This window comes from Hemiscyllium ocellatum, chromosome 43, assembly GCF_020745735.1.
Source record: "Hemiscyllium ocellatum isolate sHemOce1 chromosome 43, sHemOce1.pat.X.cur, whole genome shotgun sequence".
NCBI lineage: Eukaryota > Metazoa > Chordata > Chondrichthyes > Orectolobiformes > Hemiscylliidae > Hemiscyllium > Hemiscyllium ocellatum.
In genome coordinates this window covers 11,729,482-11,756,510 of record NC_083443.1, presented here as the reverse complement: position 1 = coordinate 11,756,510, position 27,029 = coordinate 11,729,482, and the positions used below count along the sequence as shown (strand labels likewise).

The window sequence follows — 27,029 nt, the reverse complement described above, 5'->3', positions numbered from 1 at the left end:
AAACATACTGGAGCATAATGTCAGAAACAGAAGACACCAATTAACATATTGTCACCATCCTTTACAAGTGTACAAAGCACAATATTTTGGGACAACAAAAACAAAGTGGAGAAACTCAGCAGGTCCAGTGGCAACTGCAGACAGAAAAACAGAATCAATGCACTGAGTCCAGTTATTCAGAAACATTAACGCTGTTTTTTTTCCCTATAGGTGCTGCCAGGCCTATTGAGTTTTTTTCAGCATTTTATGTTTTCGTTACAGATCTTCAACATTTGCAGTTCTTTGTTTTCAGTTTGGTAGTTGGTTTACGAAATCCTTTTCAAGCTCTTCTAGCTCTGGCAGTAAATGTATTGGTCTTGTTTAACTGTTTAAACTGTTTAAAAATAAGATAATTTTTTCAAAGGGCTATAGATTTCTTCTCAAAATATTGCAGATATTTTGCATTATATGGCAAACACAGTGATATGATTATTATTAGTTTAGCAGCTCTAAATTCTATTGGATAACAATTCAATAAGAACAACGAGCATTAGGATTTATCCTTGTTGATTACTTGGGCACAAAAAGGCTTTTGCCCGAAACGTCAATTTTCCTGCTCCTCAGATTCTGCCTGACATGCTGTGCTTTTCCAGCACTAGTCTAATCTTGGATCTAATCTCCAGCATCCGCAGTACCCACTTTCGCCACAAAACATTTAGAGTCATAGAAATGTACAGCACGGAAACAGACCCCTTGGTCCAACTCGTCCATGCCAACCAGGTATCTCAACCCATTTTAGTCCCACCTGCCAACACCCGGCCTATATCCCTCCAAACCCTTCCTATTCATATACCCTTCCAAATGCCTTTTAAATGTTGCAATTGTACCAGCGTCCACCACTTCCTCTGGCAGCTCATTCCATACCCGTACCACCCTCTGTGTGAATACATTGCCCCTTAGGTCTGTTTTATATCTTTCCCCTCTCACTCTAAACCTATGCCCTCTAGTTCTGGACTCCCCAGCCCCAGGGAAAAGACTTTGCCTATTTATCCTATCCATGTCCCTCATGATTTTATAAAGCCATCCCTCAGCTTCAGACACCTCAGGGAGTTGGGAGGTCATGTTGCGGCTGTACAGGACATTGGTTAGGCCACTGTTGGAATATTGTGTGCAGTTCTGGTCTCCTTCCTATCAGAAAGATGTTGTGAAACTTGAAAGGGTTCAGAACAGATTTACAAAGATGTTGCCAGGACTGGAGGATTTGAGCTATAGGGAGAGGTTGAATAGGCTTATGGCTGTACTCAATACTCTGACCAATAAAGAAAAGCATACCAAATGTCTTCTTCACTATCCTATCTACCCGCGATGCCACTTTCAAGGAGCTATGAACCTGCACTCCAAGGTCTTTTTGTTCAGCAACACTCCCTAGGACCTTACCATTAAGTGTATAAGCCCTGCAATTTGCTTTCCCAAAACGCAGCACCTTGCATTTATTTAAATTAAACTCCATCTGCCACTTCTCAGCCCATTGGCCCATCAATTCAAGATACCGTTGTAATCGGAGGTAACCTCTTTTGCTGTCCACTACACCTCCAGTTTTGGTGTCATCTGTAAACTTAATAATGATACCTCATGCTCACATTCAAATCATTTATATAAATGATGAAAAGTAGTGGACCCAGCACCGATCCTGTGGCACGCCACTGGTCACAGGCCTCCAGTCCGAAAAATTTCTGCCACTTCCCTCTGAGTCAGTTCTTATTCAAATGAAGGGCCCTCCCCTCTCCTCTTAATGCATTTGCAAAGACCCTTTGGATTCCCCTTAACCCTACTTGCCAAAGCTAACTCATGTCCCCTTTTTTCCCTCCTGATTTCCCTCTTAAGTATACTTGCACTGCCTTTATACTCTAAGGATTCACTCAATCTATCCTGTCTATACCTTATATATGCTTCCTTATTTTTCTTAACCAAACCCTCAATTTCTTAAGTCATCCAGCATTCCCTATATCTACCAGCCTTTCCTATCACCCTAACAGGAATATACTGTCTCTGGAGTCTTGTTATCTCATTTCTGAAGGCTTCTCATTTGTATCTTGTGTGCTTTTGTACTACTCGATCAATATTCCTACCGACACACACATCTCAAGCTGAAATTGCTTGCTGTTTTAAGCTGTCTAAACAACTGAATGCCCTCTGATAGTTGAGCCAATATTTAACATTAAAAACTGAAGATGTTGTGCACAAGATACTGTTGAATACTAACTTTATCAAAGAAAATCCTACCACTTACATAACTCAAACTATTCAAATTATTTGAAGTGTCAGGAATGTATCACAGCCTAGAGCTTTTGTTTTATACTGGCTAGACTTGTCAAATTCTGGGATATAGTAATCTGTATTTTCAATCTCTACATTGAAAAGATACAATATTCTGGAAATATTAAGTCTATCCAATTAATTCAAGTTTCGTATTTCAAATTATTTGATCAACAATTAAATATATGCAAGTTACACATTTTCTACCACACCTTCATTCAGAGAGATTTCTCTCAGTAAATATTTCACATGCCTAAAGTGCTAGTCATACAGCACAGAAACAGATCTTCAAATTCTCCCACATTCCATGGAAATGTGTCAAATTTCAAACTGTTACATTCAAATTTTATACACACCAAGGGGGTCGAATCAAGATTCCGATAATGTTGCAATTTAAAACATTGAACATCAAGAAAACAACCAAGTAATTGTATTTTACTCCAGCTACACAAGATTGGGGGCGGCACGGTGGCTAGCACTGCTGCCTCACAGCGCCAGGGACCTGGGTTCAATTCCCACCTCAGGCGACTGACTGTGTGGAGTTTGCACGTTCTCCCCGTGTCTGCGTGGGTTTCCTCCGGGTGCTCCGGTTTCCTCCCACAGTCCAAAGATGTGCGGGTCAGGTGAATTGGCCATGCTAAATTGCCCGTAGTGTTAGGTAAGGGGTAAATGTAGGGGTATGGGTGGGTTGCGCTTCGGCGGGTCGGTGTGGACTTGTTGGGCCGAAGGGCCTGTTTCCACACTGTAAGTCTAATCTAATCTAATCAAATAGAGGGCTCATCACAAAACCCATTTCCTAGCGGTTCCAACTCAGCTCATTTCCTCCGACCTACCTAGCTCCTTTTCCACCTATCCACTCCACCCTCTCCTCCCTGACCTATCACCTTCATCTCCTCCCCACTCACCCATTGTACTCCATGCTACTCTCTCCCCACCCCCACCTTCCTCTAGCTTATCTCTCCATGCTTCCAGCTCACTGCCTTTATTCCTGATGAAGGGCTTTTGCCCGAAACGTCGATTTCGCTACTCGTTAGATGCTGCCTGAACTGCTGTGCTCTTCCAGCACCACTGATCCAGAATCTGGTTTCCAGCATCTGCAGTCATTGTTTTTACCTCAGCTGTTTCTGGACCTATTACTTACCTATACACACCAGGATGCATGGATGTGGGCAAACAGTAACAACTCAAAAAAATTTAGTTAGAATGACAGCTCAAACAAGACTATAGCAAGCTATTTTATTTTCAAACAATTGTTTTCACAATATATGCTTTATTCCCATAGGAGATCAGTAAAACAAACTAATAGTCACAAATCTGCATACGAGGAGTTGCAAGAGTTTTATCAGGATTTTTATAGGAATGGAGGGTTCGAGTTATGAGGAGGGGCTGGGATTGTTTTTCACTGAAGCATAGGAGGTTGAGGTGACCTTACAAAGGATTTATAAAATCATGAGGGGTATAGATAAGGTGATTGGCAGGTGTCTTTTTCATAGGGTGGGGGATTTTGACACTACGGGACATATTTTTCAGGAAAGAGCAGAAAGATTTTAAAAAGACACAAGGGGCAACTTCTTTTTAAACAGAGTGGTTATTGTGTGGAATGAACTTCCAAAGGATGTGATTACAGTGACAATGTTTAAAAGAAATGTGGGTAAGTCCATGAACAAGGAATATTTGGAAGGATATGGGTCAAGTGCAGGGAGATGGGATTGGGTTTAGTTTAGGATTGTGGTTGGCATGGACTGGTTGGACCGAAGGGTCTGTTCCCATACTGTACAGCTATGATTAATATTAACCGCTGCTGGTTAAAGCACAGCAGGTTAGGCAGCATCCAAGGAACAGGAAATTCGACGTTTCGGGCCAGAGCCCTTCATCAGGAATGAGGAGAATGTGCCAGGGCAGGCTAAGATAAAAGGTAGGGAGGAGGGACTTGGGGGAGGGGCAATGGAGATGAGATAGGTGGAAGGAGGTCAAGGTGAGGGTGATAGGCCAGAGTGGGGTGGGGGTGGAGAGGTCAGGAAGAAGATTGCAGGTTAGGAGGGTGGTGCTGAGTTGAGGGAACCGACTGAGACAAGGTGGGGGGAGGGGAAATGAGGAAACTGGAGAAATCTGAGTTCATTCCTTGTGGTTGGAGGGTTCCCAGGCGGAAGATGAGGCGCTCCTCCTCCAGCCGTTGTGTTGTTATGTTCTGCCGATGGAGGAGTCCAAGGACCTGCATGTCCTCGGTGGAGTGGGAGGGAGAGTTAAAGTGTTGAGCCACGGGGTGGTTGGGTTGGTTGGTCCGGGCGTCCCAGAGGTGTTCTCTGAAGCGTTCCGCAAGTAGGCGGCCCGTCTCCCCAATGTAGAGGAGGCCACATCGGGTGCAGCGGATGCAATAGATGATGATGTGTGTGGAGGTGCAGGTGAACTTGTGGCGGATATGGAAGGATCCCTTGGGGCCTTGGAGGGAAGTGAGGGAGGAGGTGTGGGCGCAAGTTTTACATTTCCAGCGGTTGCAGGGGAAGGTGCTGGGAGAGGAGGTTGGGTTGGTGGGGGGTGTGGACCTGACGAGGGAGTCACGAAGGGAGTGGTCTTTGCGGAACACTGATAGGGGAGGGGAGGGAAATATATCCCTGGTGGTGGGGTCCATTTGGAGGTGGCGGAAATGACGGCGGATGATACGCTGTATGCGGAGGTTGGTGGGGTGGTAGGTGAGAACCAGTGGGGTTCTGTCTTGGTGGCGGTTGGAGGAGCGGGGCTCAAGGGCGGAGGAGCGGGAAGTGGAGGGGATGCGGTGGAGGGCATCGTCGATCACGTCTGGGGGGAATCTGCGGTCATTGAAGGCGACGGCCATCTGGGCTGTAAGGTATTGGAACTGGTCCTCCTGGGAGCAGATGCGACGGAGACGAAGGAATTGGGAATATGGGATGGAGTTTTTACAGGGGGCAGGGTGGGAGGAGGTGTAGTCCAGGTAGCTGTGGGAGTCAGTCGGTTTATAGTAGATGTCTGCGTTGAGTCGGTCGCCCGAGATAGAAATGGAAAGGTCTAGGAAGGGGAGGGAGGAGTCTGAGACAGTCCAGGTGAATTTGAGGTCGGGATGGAAGGCGTTGGTAAAGTTGATGAACTGTTCAACCTCCTCGTGGGAGCATGAGGCAGCACCGATACAGTCATCGATGTAGCGGAGGAAAAGGTGGGGGGTTACACTGGCACAACCATTTCTATCTCGGGCAACCGACTCAACACAGGCATCTACTATAAACCGACTGACTCCCACAGCTACCTGGACTACACCTCCTCCCACCCTGCTCCCTGTAAAAACTCCATCCCATATTCCCAATTCCTTCGTCTCTGCCGCATCTGATCCCAGGAGGACCAGTTCCAATACCGTACAGTCCAGATGGCCTCCTTCTTCAAGGACCGCAGATTCCCCCCAGACGTGATCGACGATGCCCTCCACCGCATCTCCTCCACTTCCCGCTCCTCCGCCCTTGAGCTCCGCTCCTCCAACTGCCACCAAGACAGAACCCCACTGGTTCTCACCTACCACCCCACCAACCTCCGCATACAGCGTATCATCCGCCGTCATTTCCGCCACCTCCAAACGGACCCCACCACCAGGGATATATTTCCATCCCCTCCCCTATCAGTGTTCCGCAAAGACCACTCCCTTCGTGACTCCCTCGTCAGGTCCACACCCCCCACCAACCCAATCTCCACTCTCAGCACCTTCCCCTGCAACCGCTGGAAATGTAAAACTTGCGCCCACACCTCCTCCCTCACTTCCCTCCAAGGCCCCAAGGGATCCTTCCATATCCGCCACAAGTTCACCTGCACCTCCACACACATCATCTATTGCATCCGCTGCACCCGATGTGGCCTCCTCTACATTGGGGAGACGGGCCGCCTACTTGCGGAACGCTTCAGAGAACACCTCTGGGATGCCCGGACCAACCAACCCAACCACCCCGTGGCTCAACACTTTAACTCTCCCTCCCACTCCACCGAGGACATGCAGGTCCTTGGACTCCTCCATCGGCAGAACATAACAACACAACGGCTGGAGGAGGAGCGCCTCATCTTCCGCCTGGGAACCCTCCAACCACAAGGAATGAACTCAGATTTCTCCAGTTTCCTCATTTCCCCTCCCCCCACCTTGTCTCAGTCGGTTCCCTCAACTCAGCACCGCCCTCCTAACCTGCAATCTTCTTCCTGACCTCTCCGCCCCCACCCCACTCCAGCCTATCACCCTCACCTTGACCTCCTTCCACCTATCACATCTCCATCGCCCCTCCCCCAAGTCCCTCCTCCGTACCTTTTATCTTAGCCTGCCTGGCACATTCTCCTCATTCCTGATGAAGGGCTCTGGCCCGAAACGTCGAATTTCCTGTTCCTTGGATGCTGCCTAACCTGCTGTGCTTTAACCAGCAACACATTTTCAGCTCTGATCTCCAGCATCTGCAGACCTCACTTTTTACTTTAATATTAAAACGACCAATCTTATTTACAAGCATAATCTATGAGACAGGATCCATTTTCAATGCAAACATTTGCTGCCTTCAATTTTGAAGCAGCTCACAATCCCAACGTGTTCTAAATAACTCTTTCTGAGGAAACCATAGAAACAACTACTTGTCTTTATTGAAAAAGTGATAAAATTAATGGACTTCTAATTTCCAAATTTGATATCTGTCCAGCTATAATTTGCATCGCAGAGATGTATTGTTTTCTTCCTACAAACTTAGACTATAACAATGTTAATCTCCGCTTTGGTCAAAGAAGTAAACAGACCAATCATTCCTTTTATAACTGATGTAGTTTAGACAAGCATACTACCACCTCCAAGCTTTTCTAATTTTCTCAACTCTAAAGTCAGAATATCCTCTAAATCAAGACTTAGCTACCCAGACTTTCAGTCACCAGTCCATTCTCTACTGCACTTCAAATGGTCCGTGGAATCCTTTCTGACATCACCATCATTCATCTCCTAAAGGCTTGTACTACTTCCTACTCTAATTTTTCAGCATCTGAAAAATAGCAAGGCTGTCTCAAGAGATGTTTGATCAGTGCAGGCTACAACTCTTAAAGTACTTTCAATTTTACAGTTGAACAAAGCCATAAAAAGGACTCTTATTACACGTACAATATGTGTTAGTCACATTACACGAAGCACTGGACTGAGTTGTTATCAAAATCCACAGTAATGTAAATTACTATTATTTAACAGGCAAAATTACAAGCAAAATTCACCCCTTTAGTGAAGTTCAAGTTGAATTTTCAGCGTAAAAATATTGCTTCCCTTGGGTCAACTCATTTTTTTTTGAAAAAGAACTTCTGTAATTACTATATATATGTCAACATAAAGTAGTTGAAAATATTTGAGTACATACAAATCTTTATAAATTCACTGAGCAGCAGATTTGAATAATACCCAAACTCTTCTAGGCGCAGTTAATCAGTTCTTCCATGCTTTCAGCAATAATAGACTTGTTCAGCACCTCTGCCAACCCAGACTATTTTACTCCATCTTTTTGAAAAAAAGGATGACAAATTGCATTTAATCAAGCATTTTAAATACAGAAAAACATTCAGGGGTGCCCAATGGAAGACAAAACAAGACAGCAAAGCAAAATGTTAGGAGATAGTAGAAATGTAGTCAAAATGTTCGTCTTAAAATACGGAGTTGGTTGTCAAGAGATTTGAAAAGGTAATTCAAAAGTGTGGGAAGTGATGAAGTAAACTTTAGTCACCAATGAAGGAGTCAAGGGCTGAGGGAAATTACAAGAGTTGGTAGAAGAATTCTCCTGAGAGAGGTTGAATGGCAAATGTCAATATTAGCAAATGCAAAATGTTCATCAGATTTCAACAGACAGCAGTCGACATCAATCTTAGATTGGAGACTGTTCAGACTACAACATTATTGTGACATGGTCAGAGTCAGTGGTAGTCTGAAACTACAGAAAGCAACATTGAATTTCTCCCTCAATGGAAATTTTGTTGTTCTTGTACCACACCCCACCCCTCAAAACACTTTGGAATAGCTCTTCAAGAGTCTCCACCTCCTGCAATCTAGCATTCATGAGTCATAAATGCACAACCAACTGAACTTATTACTATAATTGATCAGCACAAGTACTGTCACATGAGAGTCAAAATGCAACATAAGTCTGAATCAAGTATAAGTGCAGCTTTTTTAAAAACTGATAGTTGAAAGCAGATTGGCCTTAACAGGCTTTAAGATATGTTTAAGACAATCCTCAAATCCTATCTCTTTAATCAAGCTTTTGGTCAACTGGCATAATAATTTCTTACGGAAATATTTAAATTCAAGTTACTGCTCATGATTTTTAAATATTTCCCATGATTTCTACATTACCAGCAAGTTTGTCCTTCAATTATCTGCTTTGCTCCTGTCAATCAGGATCAGCGGGAAAGCTCATCAACCACTCTGCCTATTCTAAGCTCTTCTTGCTCAATTCACAATTGCCACCACTTAACAACCAGAACTTAACAGCCCTAACGCTACTTCAACATCAACCACTGCAATTGACTGTCTAAATGATCATGTTGATAGTCTGCAGTATATTCAAGTTAATATCAGGAGAAATACTTCTTGTTGTCTACTGTGGCCCAGCAGCACATATTGCAACTGGAGAAATTTTAAGTTCTCCTTACGTTAGCCAATCTTGAGAGCAAACGGAGGAACAGATTAAATGATTGGACTGCTACAAAGCACAATAGGGATAGACAAGCAGCACATTCAAAATTTAGATCTGCAATTAGAATTAATTTTAAAGGTACTTAATTATTCGATAGAATTTAAGTTCCACTTAAATATGAATATTTAAATTTATAATGGGATATTTAAATTTGTAATGAAATGTTGTTATGTGAAGCATGTGTCATTTGAATCAATACTCACCTGCATAATTATTGTACAATGGCTATTGTATGTTCTGTTTATAGGCTGTAATCCAGCAATTCAACAAGATTGCAGCATATACTTCTCCTGTATTCTGAGGACTCTAAATAGCAGGATGTGGGACCAACATTTCCATCTTAGTTCCCCTCTATGTTGGATACATAAATCCATTCCTCCACAACGGATGGGGAAGAAGCCTGGAACTCCATAAAGCACTTACTACAGCATCACTGTAGAAACACCATTACCACAAAAACTGCAATGCTGTGGGACCCCATTGGTCACTGCTGTCATTCCGAAAAAGAGCCTTTTATCCCAACTCTCTGCCTTCCATCAGACAGCCAATCCTCAATCCACGGCAGAAGCTCACCTCAAACACCATGGACCCTCACCTTACTCAGCAGCCTCCACCCTTGCTTTGCCTATGTTGTGTAGATTACTATTTAAATAAGAGATTCAGAATGCTGCAGTATATTGCAATTTAAAATTGCACACGGTATTTATGATTTTAATTGTGCTTATACTTTTCAAAAGAACCAAACTCAACAAATTCTAAGTGGGATGACAACTTGGTTAACATATGCCAAAAAAAATCATTGACTTGCTGTTAACTTAGAATTTTCCAATATCTTCAATTCAACATTGCCCCCTTAATTTCCCTTTCTTTCCTATTACAGAAGCTCAACCATTGCAATTGTGCTGATTTCTACTTTTGATTAATATCTCCAATGATAATATGAGCAGACTGGACAGTGGGACATGAACATGCTTTTTTTTAATTTCTAAAAAGGACCATGTCAAAGTTCTGGTGGAGGTTGAGAGATCATTGAAGAGTCAAGATACTCTTCAGCCTCAAGTGCCGCAAGCAGTGAAATTTTTTGTTACTGAATGTATTTCAACAAACTTAAGTAAAACCTTGGTTCAAAATGAATTCAGTGCATCAGAAAGCAATGGGTCATTTTTACAATAATACTTAGCAATAGTATTTCGCACTCACAGGCAATTAATTATACTAATTATGTAATACGAACAGACAATGGTACTTGCCATACCTACTGCAATATTCAGCCCAGTCCTTTATGTGGGAAAGGTTAATGAGACAATAGATGAGTATGCTGTGATATGGATTTATTTCTCTAAGCATTTGGGTAATGGGAACTTAAAATTTCTGTGTTAAGTGAGGACGTAGAAGTCGATTCTGCAGAATCTATCAATTAAAGTTCACTGAAATATATGCACTGGATTGCCTTTCTATTAGGTTTAGTGCCTAAAATCCTGCTTCAATCTTAGGATTAAAATCAACATTACATTGATTTTTGTATCTGAATTGACTTCTACTGTATTCTTTTTTCCAGCGCGCAAGACCTTGCATTTGCTCACATTGAATTTCATCAGCCATTTTTTGGAGCACTCTTCTAAACTGTCGAAATCTCTCTGCAGCTTCCCCACCTCCTCAGTACTATGTGCCGGTCCACCTAACTTCGTATCATCGGCAAACTTTGCCAGAGTGCCCCTAGTCCCTTCATCCAGATCATTAATATATAAATTGAACAGCTGCAGCCCCAACACAGAATGCTGTGGGACCCCACTGGTCACTGCTGTCATTCTGAAAAAGAGCCTTTTATCCCAACTCTCTGCCTTCCATCAGACAGCCAATCCTCAATCCACGGCAGTAGCTCACCTCAAACACCATGGACCCTCACCTTACTCAGCAGCCTCCACCCTTGCTTTGCCTATGTTGTGTAGATTACTATTTAAATAAGAGATTCAGAATGCTGCAGTATAGAAGAATAGGGATGTCCTTGGACATAAATTATCGAAAAGTAGAATGCAGATGCTGCAAGAAATTAGGAGGACAAATGGAATGCTAGTCTTTATTGCAAAGAGGATGGAGTACAAAAGTGGAGAAGTCTTGCTAATATGATACATGGAGTTGGTATCTTTACTTAAGGTAGATATACTGACTTTGGAAACAGTTCAGAAAAACGTCAATAGGTTGATTCCTGGAATGAGGGGTTTGTACAGTGGAATCTCTATTATCTGGCATTCAATTATGCAAATTTTGGATTATGTGGCAAGATCGCAAGGTTCTGATGCTTGGCTAAACTGTGTTATCCAGTGTTCGATTATCCGAGCAAAATACTCCCTACCCGTATCGTTCGGATAATTGATGCTCCTGTGTAGGAGGAAAGGTTGAACTGCTTGGACACATGCTCATTGGAGTTTCAAAGAATAACAGTTGGTCCTATTTAAACATTAAAGATTCTAAGAAAAGGTTTCCGCTTGTCAAGGAGTCTAAAATTACATGGTACAGTTTAAAACAATGTATTCCATTTAAGATGGAGATGAGGAAGAATTTCTAATCTCAGTTCTTGGGTCTTTGGAATTCTCTTCCACAGAGAGTAGTAGTCATTGAATGTATTCAAAGCCAAGTTACATAAATTGCTCAACAAGGCAGTTAGTGTAAAGAAAGGATGGGGAGAAAAGTGGAGTAAAGGCCTCAGTCTGATCACCCATCTCATTTTATGGCATATCAGACTCAATGGGCAAATTGGACCAAACCTGCTTCTACTTCCTTCAAAATTTAATAAAATCAGTTAGCCTTACCTGATGTGAGAAAAAATTGAGGAACTTGCACATTTCACAATGGACTTTTAAGCACAGCATAAATAATCTTTTAAACCTGAAGTCCTAGGAACCAAGTGATTTGAAGCTGTTCAGAAAATCTGCAAAAAGCAACAAGTATTTTGTTAACTTATAGGCAATTTGATGAAACAACTTGCTAAACTTAATATAAGATAGGAGTAGAATATATGACTTCTCAAGCCTGGTCCACCATTTAATACAATAATGGTTGATCATTTTCATTGATTTCATTTTCTTGTCCACTCCCATATATCTTGACAGAGATCAAGGGTATATCTGTCCCAGCCCACCCCAGATACTTAGGTAACATTAACAACTCACAGGGTAGAGAATTTCAAGATTTTGCAGGGGCTGTAAAGATTGATTCATGTTAAATTGTTGCAAGATGAGATAAAATGTTCTTAGTTTGCTATTACCATTTATTCCCTTGAGTCATCACGTATGCACACAGGTCTAAACTCCATCCTTCAAGTTCAGAGTGAAACAGTACTGACTGATATTACAAACTATTAGAAACAGGTCAGAATCAAAAACAGTAAGTGCTGAAGAAACTCAACAAGTTTGGAAGCATGAGTAGAAAAAGAAGCAGAGTTAATGTCTTGAGTCCATTGACCCTTTGTCAGTTTCTCCCGCACTTTGTTTTTGTTTCAGATTTTCAACAGCTGCACTTTTGTTTGAATTTAGAAATGGGTCTCTACATCAGATACCAACAGTAGATCGGCTACAAATTTACAGTATTTTCCATTTTTATTGAACAATTTAGGCTTTATGGAGTTTCCTTCATCAATCATATCCATTCAACCTTATTGAATTTTTGACTCATGCTGCTGAATCTCTCCTTTTACATGAAGGAATATCACATTTTATAATTACAAAAACAGAATCAAGCTCTTATGGAACAGGTGGTACAGCAAGATTTTTTAAAAAACTATTATAGCTTGCTGGTCATGTCATAGCAAATCCCAAGCCTCACTTAATCAAGGTAGTTTAATCATATTTGTAAACCAAAATCATTGAAGGTGCAAGCATAGAACAATAGGAGTGGCAAGGTGGCAGTGGGTGGTGCTGCTGACTCTCAGCATCAGGACTTAGGCTTGATTACAGCCTTGGGTAACATTTTCTGTGTATCTGTGTGGGTTTCAAGGAAGTGTTCTGGTTTCCTCCCAGAGTCCAGAGATGTGCAGGTTAGGTGATTTGGCCATGCTTAATTGTCCATAGTGACCAGAGATGTGTTGGTTTGGTGAATTTGCCACGGGAAATACAGGGTGACAGGGATGGGTGCGGGCCTTGGTAGGATGCTCTTCAGGAGGTTGGTACAGACTCGATGGGCTGAATGGCATCCTTCCACATTGTGGGGATTCTATGAATAGGATAACTTTCTCCAAGTTGCCAATCCATATTTTGAAATATGACCTCTGATTAAATATTTTCAGAATAAAACACCATAGGAATTTTTGATGTATTGATACGTATAGTTTTGTTCAGTCATTCTGAGAAGGCAGTGTCTTGAACAACTTTGAGGATGATCAGGAAAAGCTGTGAACACATCACATTTTTCATACAGGTATTCTTTTATTGAGTTCAGGTAAATGAGACTGTATGGCATGACACTGCAACAATTTTTGAGTAGCACACGAACATCTGTCGAAGTTGTTCGGAATCTGTTGTTGGATCAAATTATTGCAGATGTTATTCTTTCCACACTTCACTTCAGCTCTGATCATCATCTAGATTCAAAACGTTAACTTGCTCTCCCTGCATGGATGCTGTCTGACCTGCTGTGATTTCCAGCATTTGTTGATTTCAGAATGTTGTTGCTGTTTAAATTCACACTTCATCAAATCTCCCTTCTGTGCTTTCAAGTTTATGTCCTGTGTGTGGTCTACTTATTTTAGTGAGAAAATTGCTTTCGTGTTCCTTCAGAACTGCTCACTCAATGTCAAAATGTCACAGGGGACATAGTTGCTAGTAAATGGGATATTGTTACTATCTATCCTGGTTAAAAAAAAAATCCTCTTGCACGTTAGGTACTCTCTTCATACGCCTTTGTCCAATTCTGTGTTAGTCCTTTAAGATTTTGATTTCCTCTCTGACTTCATCATACTGCAATTATTTTGCCCTATAATTTCTCTTCAAGCTCTTGATAGGCATAAATACAATGCTTCTGGGAGACTATTGCTAAAACTGGTGAGGTTAATGGGAATTTTGAAATTTGAAGGCTGCTGGCAATGGCTGAAAAAGGGGTTGACAGGTGGACAATTCCTCCTCAGTTCTATTCTGCAGGGATTCTGGGTTATGGAAGATAGAGGATGGGGAAAAAATTTGTGGCTGTAAGATCGGCTCTTTTTTTTTGAGGTATTTTGGGAGGCGGAGGCAATTTCCTCGAATTCCAGGGCAGTAATTACTGTTTTACAAACTGTTGCTTTGTTTTGGAACTTTGGGGAAACAAAGATCCAAACAACAGCATTTTAAAAAGGAAGAAAATAAAGGCAGCAACCACATGGTCAGTAAGAGAGAGAGAAAGAAAGCTACATGCAGTGAGAGTCTGCACAGCTTCTGCCTTTGCTATTTGAGTTCAAGTATTTCTGGACATCAGAGTGTGTCTCTGGTGAAGAAAAATGAACAAACTGCAAAATTCACAGCTGACCTTGGAGGAATGTGCGTGGGAGAGCCCACAGCACAGGAGCAGAGAAGTGCATGGTTTTTAAAGTTTAACCTTGCTATCATTTTTAAGTGAATAGAGTGGGCTTTTTATGGTTATATGTTTTATTGAGATCTGTCTCTTGATTAAAATTTAAAAATACAAAATGTAGACACTAAGTTAGTTTGCAGCAGTGTTTTTCAGAGCAGTAAGTCTGTGCTATTATTTGTAGATTGTTAAGGAGCAAGGGTGGCCTTTAGTAGAGTGGTGTGCTCTTTCTGTCGGATGTGGGAGATTAGAAAAAATTCCATGTTACTGATGATTGTGTCTGAAGTATATTTGGTTGTGAATCCTATCGGATTGCATGGATCAGCTGAAGCGTCAGTTAGAGGCAATGCGAATTTACAGCAGCTAGGAGGTGGCGTGATGGATTGCAGTTATAGGAAGGGAGAGAAAACACAGATACAGTCAGGTACATGGGTTACTGCCAGAAAAGGTAGGATAGGGAGGCAGGTAGTGCAGGAGTCTCCTTCTCCTTCTTAAACAAGTATGCTGTTTTGGAAAATGGAGGATGTGATGGACTCTCAGGGGAATGTTGCAAGAACAGCCAAGCTAAATTTCTGGTACAGAGACTGGCTCTAATGTAACGAGGGGTACTTCAGGTTCCAAGTGATTGATTATGATAGGGGACTGTCTAGTCAGAAACACATACACATTTCTGCGGCCGACAGCAAGAAATCAGAATGGTCTGTTGCTTCCTTGTTGCCAGGATTAAGGATATCTTGGACAAAGTGCAGAATATTCTCAAAGGGACCACTGAGGCCATCGTACACATTGAAATTGACGATATAGGAAGGGAAAAGGGTAAGATGCTGAAAATAGGAAGTTAAGCAGAAATTTAGAAAGAAGGTCCTCGAGAGTAATAATATCTGGATTACTCCTGGTGCTACAAGCTAGAGAGGGCAGGAATAGGAGGATAGAGCAGATGTATATGTGGCTGAGGAGCTGGTGCAGGGGAGAAGGACTCACAATTTTGGATCATTGGAATCTCTTCTGGAGTAGAAATGACCTGTATCAGAAGGACGAATTGATACTGAATTGGAAGTGGATTAATGTACTGGCAGGAAGATTTGCTAGAGTTCCTTGGGAAGATTCAAACAATAAGCTAGTGGTGGGGGAGGGGGGGGGGGGGTGGTACTCAGGGAGATAGTGAGGAAAGAGATCAGTCTGAGACTGGTACAGTTAGGAAAAGGAGCAAGTCAAACAGTCAGGGCAGGCAGGAACAAAGCAGAGAATGAGGTAAATTAAACTGCATTTATTTCAATGCAAGAAGCCTAAGAGGGAAGGCAGATAAACTCAGAACATGGCACTGAGATATTATAGCATTTGCAGAGACGTGGCTCAGAGACAGACAGGACTGGCAGCTTAATGTTCCAGGATATAAATGCTATAGAAAGGATGGAAAGGGGTGGGGTTTGGGGAGGTGGGGAGTGGCGCCTTTGATAAGGGATAACATTACAGCTGTACTTAGAGAAGTTATTTGGGTGGAACTGAGTAATAAGAAAGGAGTGATTACCTTATTTGGACTGCACTATAGATATCCCCGTGTTCCGCGGGAAATCGAGAAACAAATTTATAAAGGAGTTTTCAGTTATCTATGAGAATAATAGGGTGGTTATCGCATGGGATTTTAACTTTCCAAACATTGACTGGGACTGCCACAGTGTTAAGGGCATGGAGGGAGAAGGAAAATTTTCTGATTCAGTATTTGGATATACCTACTAGAGAAGGTGCAAAACTTGACCTACTTTTGGGAAATAAGGCAGGGCAAGTGAGTGAGGTGTCAGTGAGGGAGCACTTTGGGGCCAGAGATCATAATTTTATTAGTTTAAAAGTAATGAAAGAAAAAGGATAGACAGGATTGAAATGTTGAAGTTCTAAATTGGAGGAAGGCGAATTTTGACGGTATTAGGCAAGAACTGTGGGTAGCACAGCTGCGTCACAGCGCCAGGGACCTGGGTTCGATTTCTGCCGCGGGTGACTGTCTGCGTGGAGCTTGTACATTCTCCCCGTGTCTCTGTGGGTTTCCTCTGGATGCTCCAGTTTCCTCCCACAATCCAAAGATATGCAGGTCAGGTGAAGTGGCCATGATAAATTGTCCATAGTGTTAGGTGCATTAGTCAGGGTTACATATAGGGTAGAGGTATGGGTCTGGGTGGGTTACTGTTCGGAGGGTCAGTGCGGATTTGCTGGGCTGAAGGGCCTGTTTCCATACTGTAGGGAACCTAATCTAATCTAATCAAAATCTAAACTTCCAAAAATTGATTGGGGACATATGTTTGCAGGTAAATGAACAGCTGGAAAATGGGGAGCTTCAAAAATGAGACCAGAGTTCAGAGACAGCATGTTCCTGTTAAGGTGAAAGGCAAGGCTGGTAGATGCAGGGAATGCTGGAAGACTAAAGAAATTGAGGTTTTGGTCAAGAAAAAGGAGGCATATGTCAGGTACAGTCAGACAGTAGAGATTGAGCGAATGTTTAGGAGAATATAAAGGCAGTAGGAGTAAACTTAACAGGGAAATCAGAAGGGCAAAAACAGGACATGCAATAGCTTTGTCAAATAGGGTCAAGGGGAATCTAATGGGATTTTATAAATATAGTAAGGTCAAAGGGGTAACTAGAACATACAACATTACAGCATAGTTCAGGGCCCTCAGCCTTCGATGTTGTGCCAATCTGTGGAACTAATCTGAAGTTCATCTAATCTACACTATTCTATTCTCAACCATATGGCTGTACTATGACCGTTTAAATGCCCTTAAAGTTGGCAAGTCTATTACCTCTGACAACTGACCTATATCTCTCACTCCTCAATTTAAAGCCCAGAACTCTGCATTCCTGTTACTCTTTCCAAAGTGAATTACCTCACACTTCTCTGCATTAAACTCCATCTTCCACCTCTTAGCCCAGCTCTACAGCTTATCGATGTCTCTCTGTAACCTTCAACATTCTTCGTCACTATCCACAACTCTACCGACCTTAGCATCTTCCGAAAATTTACGAACCCATCCTTCTATGCTCTCATTCGGGTCATTTATATAAATGATAAACAACAGTGGACCCAAAACAGATCCTTGCAGTTGTGTATAGTAACTGAACTCCAGGGTGACTATTTCCCATCAGCCACCACCCTCGGACTTCTTTCAGCTAGCCAATTTCTCATCCAAACCACAAAATCATCCTCAATCCCATGTCTCTGTATTTTGTGTATAGCCTACCGTGGGGAACCTTACCAAACACTTTATTGAAATCCATATACACCACATAAACTGCTTTACCGATATCCACCTCTTTGGTCACCTTCTCAAATAACTCAATAAGGTTTGTGAGGCTCGACCTACCCTTCACATGTTGCCTATCTCTAATCAACTTATTCCTCTCAAAACAATTATAAATCCTCTCTCATAACCATTTTCAACACTTTACCCACAACCAAAGTAAGGCTCACAGGTCTATAATTTCCAGGGTTGTCTCTACTCCCCTTCTTGAACAAGGGGGCAACATTTGCTATCCTCCAATCTTCGAGGGAGACTCAGGAGAGAAAATAGGCTGTCTTGCTGATCTTGGGGGGGGGGGGGGGGGGGGGGGGGGGGGGGGGAGGAAACTATGTGCGGAACTGCAGGAGATGGGGGATTTACTAAATGAATATTTTGCATCAAATGTTTACTATGGAGAAGGACATGGAAGATATAGAATGTGGAGAAATAGATGGCGATATCTTGAAAATGTCCATACAACAGAGGTGGTAGTGCCAGATGTCTTAAAACGCACGAAGGTGGATATATCCCAGGACCTGATCAGGTGTACCATAAAACACTGTGAGAAGCTAGGGAAGTGAGCGCTGGGCCCCTTGCAGAAATACTTGCACAGGTGAGGTGCCGGAAGACTGGAGGTTCCCAAGTGTGGTACCACTATTTATGAAAGGGGGTGAGGAAAAGCCAGGGAACTATGGACCAGTGAGCCTGCCGTCGGTGGTGAGCAAGTTGTTGGAAGGAATCCTGAGGTTCAGGATTTATATGTATTTGGAAAGGCAAGGACTGATTAGGGATAGTCAACATGGCTTTGTGTGTGGGAAATCATGTCTCACAAACTTGATTGAGTTTTTTGAAGAAGTAACAAAGAGGACTGATGAGGGCAGAGTGGCAGATGTGATCTAGATGGACTTCAGTAAGGCGTTCGACAAGGTTCCCCATGGGAGACTGATTAGCAAGGTTAGGTCTCACGGAATACAGGGAGAACTAGCCATATGGATACAGAACTGGCTCAAAGATAGAAGACAGAGGGTGGTGGTGGAGGGTTTTTTTCAGACTGGAGGCCTGAGACCAGTGGAGTGCCACAAGGATGTCCAATACTGGAGGTGCTGGGTCCTCTTCTTTTTGTCATTTACATAAATGATTTGGATGTGAGCATAAGAGGTACAGTGAGTAAGTTTGCAGATGACACCAAAATTGGAGGTGTAGGGTGGACAGCAAAGAAGGTTACCTCAGAATACAACAGAATCTGGACCAGATGGGCCAATGGGCTAAGAAGTGGCAGATGGAGTTTAATTCAGATAAATGCGAGGTGCTGCATTTTGGGAAAGCAAATCTTAGCAGGATTTATATACTTAATGGTAAGGTCCGAGAGAGTATTGCTGAACAAAGAGACCTTGGAGTGCAGGTTCATAGCTCCTTGAAAGTAGAGTCATAGGTAGATAGGATAGCGATGAAGGTGTTTGGTATGCTTTCTTTTATCGGTTAGAATATTGAGTATAGGAGTTGGGAGGTCATGTTGTGGTTGTACAGGACATTGTTTGGGCCACTTTTGGAATATTGCGTGCAACTCTGGTCTCCTTCCTATCGGAAAGATGTTGAGAAACTTGAAAGGGTTCAGAAAAGATTTACAAGGATGTTGCCAGAGTTGGAGGAATTGAGCTATAGGGAGAGGCTGAACAGGCTGGGGCTGTTTTTCCTGGAGCATCGGAAGCTGAGGGGTGACTTTATAGAGGTTTACAAAATTATGAGGAACATGGATAGGGTAAACAGACAAAGTCTTTTCCCCGGGGTCAAGAAGTCCAGAACTAGAGGGCATAGGTTTAGGGTGAGAGGCAAAGATATAAAAGAGACCTAAGGGGCAACCTTTTCATGCAGAGGGTGAGCTGCCAGAGGAAGTGGTGGACGTTTGTACAATTGCAACATTTAAAAGGCATTTGGATGGGTATATGAATAGGAAGAGTTTGGAGGGATATGGGCCGGGTGCTGGCAGGTGGGACTAGATTGGGTTGGGATATCTGGTTGGCATGGACGGGTTGGACCAAAGGGTCTGTTTCCATGCTGTACATCTCTATGACTCTAAAGCAAATTTGGCAAATAATAGGATCCTAAACTGGAGAAATGCTTTTTGAACAATTTCCAAGTTGAATGCAAGAGGATAGGTTGCAGTACATCAAGTGTGGCCATATTCTTCACTTATGACTTTAATTTTCAATAAATGCCTGTGCACTGCTTTTACCTGATTTGGCCTGAGTATATTGAGGATGAAATCTAGCCAACTCTTTAGTCACTCAATTTTATGTCTAGTTGACTGACAGCTTGGTGTCTGCAATTTTTCAAACATATCCAACTGAAAACAAAAATGAATGGAGTGTTTCATTCTCTGCAGGTTATTTTTTGGTTTCTCTCATGCATTCGCCAAGGTATACTAGACTGTGCTTCGTTATTTCTGCTAGTGTAAGAATTAAATGACTCAGCTAAGGTACCACAAAAACCTTTATTTTGGAGGTTCCTGCTACTGACATCAGTATTTCAGAAAATTGCATGGACCAGTCAAAGTGCTCAGCAGTTTATTTTAAAAAGTGCTGATATGAAATTAATTTAATTCAACTCCTAGGTAAGTGCCATTTAAACAGGATTTGTTGCATATGTAGATTTTCATATACCTTTTCCATAACTCAACAAAGTATAGGGAAGGCAGAACCCAGTTAAAGCAGGTACCTCTTTATTTTCCTCTCCTTTTGGAGCAAGACCACTCTAAAAAGTTACCAGAAAGTATACCAACTTCATGCTCTCTTTGGTTTCAAGTGATATCAGTCATTTTTAAGAAGCCAGGCTCAGTGGGACTGGCTTAAGGAACTATATAACCTATTCCAACTCCTTATTCTCATGTTCATAGATTAAAAGGAGTCATGTGCCTTTTTAGAGAATAGCTTTGCAGTTACACTGACATTATTAAACTGCCTTCAAGCTTTATTACTAAATAAAACCCAAAAGAACTGCGGATGCTGTAATTCAGAAACAAAAAGAGAAACTGCTGGAAAAGCTTGGCAGGTGTGGCAGCACCTGTTAGGATAATTCATTTCTCTTCAGAGAAATGCTGCCAGACCTGCTGAGCTTTGCCAAGAACTTCTGTTTTTATTTCAAGCTTTATTGCTGTCTGGAATGCCTATTGTTCACTCAATGCCATTATAAAGAGTACCACACAAAGAGCTGCCTTCTATACTTGTTTTGAACACAGATTTTTTTTTAGAAAATCAGTCATTTTTACTGAAAATTTCAGAAAGAACTAATTGACTATAGATTGACCAATATGGGTCATTCTTGCTGTTGGCCTTTCTGGGAACAAAGAGCTGCTCCAATGGTGGCAGCACCTTTTTTCATAATTTCTCTCAACACCATAATCTAATTACTTTAGAACATAGAACAATACAGCGCAGAACATGCCCTTCAGCCCACGATGTTGCGCCGACCTGTGAAGTATTCTCAGCTCGTCTCCCTACACCATCCTAATGTTATCCATGTGCTTACCTAAGGATTGTTTAAATCTCCCTAACGTAGCTGAGGTTGACAAGATTAGCAGGTAGGGCATTCCACGCTCTTACCACTCTCTGCGTAAAGAACCTGCCTCTGACATCTGTCTTAAATCTATCACCCCTCAATTTGTAATTATGCCCCCTCATGCAAGTTGACGTCATCATCCTAGGAAAAAGACTTGACTGTCTACCCTACCTAATCCTCTGATCATCTTGTATGTCTCTATCAAGTCCCCTCTTAGCCTCCTTCTTTCCAATGAGAACAGACCCAAGTCTCTCAACCTTTCCTCATAAGACCTTCCCTCCAGACCACGCAACATTCTGGTAAATCTCCTCTGCTTCCACATCCTTCCCGAAATATGGGGACCAGAACTGTACACAATATTCCAAGTGTGGCCGCACCAGCGTTTTTGTATAGTTGCAACAGGATACTGCGACTCCGGAACTCAATCCCTCTACAAGTGAAACCTAACACACCGTATGCCTTCTTAACAGCACTATCCACCTGGGTGGCAACTTTCAGGGACCTATGTACATGGACTCCAAGATCCCTCTGCACATCCACACTGCCAAGAATCTTTCCATTGACCCAGTATTGTGCCTTCCTGTTATTCTTCCCAAAGTGCATCACCTCACATTTAGCTGCATTGAACTCCATTTGCCACTTCTCAGCCCAATTCTGCAGTTTATCCAAGTCCTGTAACCTGTAACATTCTTCCAAACTGTCCACGACTCCACTGACTTTAGTGTTGTCTGCAAATTTACTAATCCATCCACCTATGCCTGTGTCTAAGACATTTATAAAAATGACAAACAGCAGTGGTCCCAATCCTTGTGGCACACCACTAGTAACGGGACTCCAGGCTGAATATTTTCCATCAACTACCACTCGCTGCCTGCTTTCAGAAAGCCAGTTTCTAATCCAAATTACTAAATCACCCTCAATTCCATGCCTCTGCATTTTCTCCAACAGCCTACCATGTGGAACCCTATCAAAGGCTTTACTGAAGTCCATATATACCACGTCGACTGCCCTACCCTCATCTGCATGCTTGGTCACCTTCTCAAAAACCTCAATGAGGTTTGTGAGACATGACCTGCCCTTGATGAAACCATGTTGACTATCTGAAATCAAATTGTTGCTTGCTAGATGATTATAAATCTGATCTCTCATAATCCTTTCCAAAACCTTTCCTACAACAGAAGTAAGGCTCACTGGTCTATAATTACCTGGGTCATCTCTATGGCCCTTCTTGAATAAGGGCACCACATTTGCAATCCTCCAGTCCTCTGGTACTAAACCTGTAGACAATGACAACTCAAAACATCAAAGCCAAAGGCTCTGCTATCTCCTCCCTAGCTTCTCAGACAATCCTTCGATAAATCCTATCCGGCCCATGGGAGTTGTCGACTTTCACTCCTTCTAGAATTGATAACACCTGTTCATAACTAAACTCGATCCTTTCTAGTCTAACATCACATACCTCATTCTTCTCCTCTACAATGTCCTCCTTTTCCTGAGTGAAAACTGATGAGAAATGTTCGTTTAGTACCTCTCCAATCGCCACAGGGTCCACTTTCAACTTCCCACTTCTGTCTTTGACTGGCCCTATCCCTACCCTAGTCATCCTTTTATTCCTCACATACCTATAGAAAGCTTTAGGGTCTCCTTTATTCTATTTGCTAAAGACTACTCATGCCCTCTCTTTGCTCTTAACTCTCTCTTTAAATCCTTCCTAGCTGATCTGTAACTCTCTATTGCCTCATCTAAACCATCTTGCCTCATCAACACATAAGCCTCATTCTTCTTAACAAGAGATGCAATTTCTGTAGTAAATCACAGTTGCCTTACCTTATCACTTCCTCCCTGCCTGACAGGGACATACCTATTAAGGACACGCAATATCTGTTCCTTAAACCAGCTCCGTATTTCCATTGTCTGCATCCCCTGCATTTTGCTACCCCATTCTATAATGCAATAATTCTTGCCTAATTGCATTATAATTGTCCTTGCCTTATCGGTAACTGTTTTGGTTCTGTTCGCCGAGCTGGAAGTTTTTGTTGCAAACGTTTTGTCCCCTGGCTAGGCGACATCATCAGTGCTCTGGAGCCTCCTGCGAAGCGCTTCTTTGATGTTTCTTCCGGTATTTATAGTGGTCTGTCCTTGCCGCTTCCGGGTATCGGTTTCAGCTGTCCGCTGTAGTGGTTGGTATATTGGGTCCAGGTCGATGTGTTTGTTGATGGAGTTTGTGGATGAATGCCATGCCTCTAGGAATTCCCTGGCTGTTCTCTGTCTGGCTTGCCCTATGATAGTAGTGTTTTCCCAGTCGAATTCATGTTGCTTGTTGTCTGCGTGTGTGGCTACTAGGGATAGCTGGTCATGTCGTTTCGTGGCTAGTTGATGTTCATGTATGCGGATTGTTAGCTGTCTTCCTGTTTGTCCTATATAGTGTTTTGTACAGTCCTTGCATGGTATTTTGTAAACTACATTAGTTTTGCTCACGTTGGGTATCGGGTCCTTTGTTCTAGTGAGTTGTTGTCTGAACGTGGCTGTTGGTTTGTGTGCCGTTATGAGTCCTAAGGGTCGTAGTAGAAGAAGAAAAGGATAGCCAACTCCCATTCCTAGACGTGATAGTACAGAGAACACCGAACGGAGAATTCACCACAAGGGTACACAGGAAAACAACACACACAGACCAAGTCCTAAACTATGAAAGTAACCATCCCAACACACACAAACGAAGCTGCATCAGGACACTATTCAAAAGAGCCACAACACACTGCAGTACACCAGAACTGCAAAAAGAGGAAGAGGAACACCTATACAAGGTAGTCGCCAAAAACGGATACCCACGCAACTTTATTAACAGATGCCTAAGAGACAGACCACGGAACGAGGACATGCCACAAACAAAAGGACTAGCCACACTACCATACATCAGGAGCGTTTCAGAACTGACAGCCAGACTACTGCGACCCTTAGGACTCATAACGGCACACAAACCAACAGCCACGCTCAGACAACAACTCACTAGAACAAAGGACCCGATACCCAACGTGAGCAAAACTAATGTAGTTTACAAAATACCATGCAAGGACTGCACAAAACACTATATAGGACAAACAGGAAGACAGCTAACAATCCGCATACATGAACATCAACTAGCCACGAAACGACACGACCAGCTAGCAACATGAATTCGACTGGGAAAACACTACTATCATAGGGCAAGCCAGACAGAGAACAGCCAGGGAGTTCCTAGAGGCATGGCATTCATCCACAAACTCCATCAACAAACACATCAACCTGGACCCAATGTACCAACCACTACAGCGGACAGCTGAAACTGACAGCCAGAAGCGGCAAGGACAGACCACTATAAATACTGGAAGAAACATCAAAGAAGCGCTTCGCAGGAGGCTCCAGAGCACTGATGATGTCGCCTAGCCAGGGGACGAAACGTTTGCAACAAAAACTTCCAGCTCGGCGAACAGAACCACAACAACGAGCACCCGAGCTACAAATCTTCGCACAAACCTTATCGGTAACTCTTGATCTGTGGCATGTACCTATCCCTTTCCATCACTAAACTAAACGTAACTGAATTATGGTCACTCTCTCCAAAGTGCTCAACTACAACTAAATTAAACACCTGGCCTGGTTCCTAACCAAGCACCAGATCAAGTGTGGCCTCCCCTCTTGTCGGCCCTTGAACATACTGTGTCAGGAAACCCTCCTGTACACATTGGACAAAAACTGATCCATCTGACGTACTAGAGTTATCGCATTTCCAGTCAATGTTGGGGAAGTTAAAATCCCTCATAATGACCACCCTGTTCCTTTCACTCCTATCCAGAATAATTTTGCTAATCTTCTCTACCACCTCCCTGGAACTCTGTGGAGGCCTATAAAAAACTCCAAGCAGTGTGACCTCTCCTCTCCTGTTTCTAACCTCAGTAGACGAGTCCTCATCAAAAGTTTTCTCAGCCACCATCATACAATCCTTGACTAAAAAGGCCACGCCTCCCCCTCTTTTACTGCCTTGCCTGTTCTTAATGAAAGATCTAAACCCTGGAACCTGCAACATCCATTCCTCACCCTGCTCTATCCATGTCTCAGAAATGGCCACAACATCAAAGTCCCAGGAACCTATCCATGCTGCAAGCTCACCTACCTTATTTCGGATACTTCTGGTGTTGAAGTAGACACACTTCAAACCAGTTTGCTGTCTGCCAGCACATTCCTGTGACCCAGAAATCCTGTCCCTGTCCTTCCTCCATCCCCCTGCAACTGCAACTACACCTTCGGTTCCCATCCCCCTGCTGAGCTAGTTTAAACCCACCCGAATCGCACTAGCAAACTTCCCACCCAGGATATTAGTACCCCTCTGGTTCAAGTGAAGACTATCCTGTTTGTGCAAGTCCCACCTTCCCAAAATGAGTCCCAATTATCCAAGAGCCTGAAACCTTCCCTCCTGCACCATCCTTGCAGCCATGTGTTCAGCTGATATCTCTCCCTATTCCTTGCCTTGCATGGCACATGGCATGGGTAACAAATCAGCGATAACAACTGTTTGTTCTAGCTCTCAGCTTCCACCCTAGCTCCCTGAAATCCTGCCTTACATCCCTATCCCTCTTTCTACCTATGTCGTTGGTATCCACATGGATAAAGACTTGAGGCTGGTCACCCTCTCCCTTCAGGACCCCAAAGATATGATCCGAGACAAAACGGACCCTGGCACCTGGGAAAAAACACACCAACCACGAGTCTCTTTGAACAATTGGTGCTTCCCCAAACATCACAATCAATCTGCATGTACGTGGAATGGAGACCTAAACTAGGCAGCTAGAAAACCAAATGTGATATTAGTACAGGCCGAGGTAAAGTCACTATACCAGACCTTAGGGCTGTTCTCTCATTAGAGAGACAACTGGTGGGTGGTTTAATCTGAGGGTCACCATACCTTAGATGAAAGGAGTGGTTGAGAAAAAAGGGACTTGCATGCCAGTTAATGACAACATTTCAACAGAAAAGCCAAAGCTGTAATAAAAAAACTAGTCAAGAGTCACCAACGAAAGCAAGGCAGTGATTGACAGAGCTTTGGACAGTAAGGAAATAAGGAATATGGTGGTAGTGCAGGAAGGAGGAGAAGTGCACATCAGCCATGATCTTGACAAAGGGTGAAGTAGATTTAAAGGACTAGATTGGCAAACCTACCTCCAAACTCAAATTATCTCCATCTTTCAGTTTTTTTTCCCTTATTTTTCTCCATTAAGATACTCCTAAAACCTACCACTTTGACCAAGCTTTAGTCATCTCGCCAACTGACTCCTCAGTGTCATATTTTTAGAAAGCTTCTTTGGAGTATATCGGGTTATCGTGTTAAAAGTACTATAGAAATAATTGCTGTTTCTTATCTTCTCAGCAATATAGAATGATATAGAAAAATCACTTTACATGGAAACCTATTATCAGCATAAAATACTTTGTTGTGGGGATCAATTAAGTCGGAATGGAAACTGGATAATTATTGGAATTAGAGGAACATACAAAGCGTTGGGATGGGTACAGAGCTTTTTGATTTGATTAGATCGCTTACAGTGTTGAAATAGGCCCTTTGGCCCAACAAGTCCCCACTGACAAACAACCCACCTAGACCCATTCCCCTATATTTACCCCATTCACCTAACACTACAGGCAATT

At 42.7% G+C, this 27,029-nt stretch overlaps 1 protein-coding gene across 3 annotated transcripts in view; it reads right to left on the bottom strand.

The window, feature by feature from the left end:
- bmpr1aa (bone morphogenetic protein receptor, type IAa) overlaps positions 1–27,029 on the bottom strand; it is a 281,777-nt gene that overhangs the window by 134,028 nt on the left and 120,720 nt on the right. For all 3 annotated transcript variants that reach the window (XM_060854179.1, XM_060854180.1, XM_060854181.1), the window contains one exon: positions 11,801–11,919. The gene's annotated coding sequence lies outside the window, so the exon portion shown is untranslated. The remainder of the gene's footprint in view (positions 1–11,800; positions 11,920–27,029) is intronic.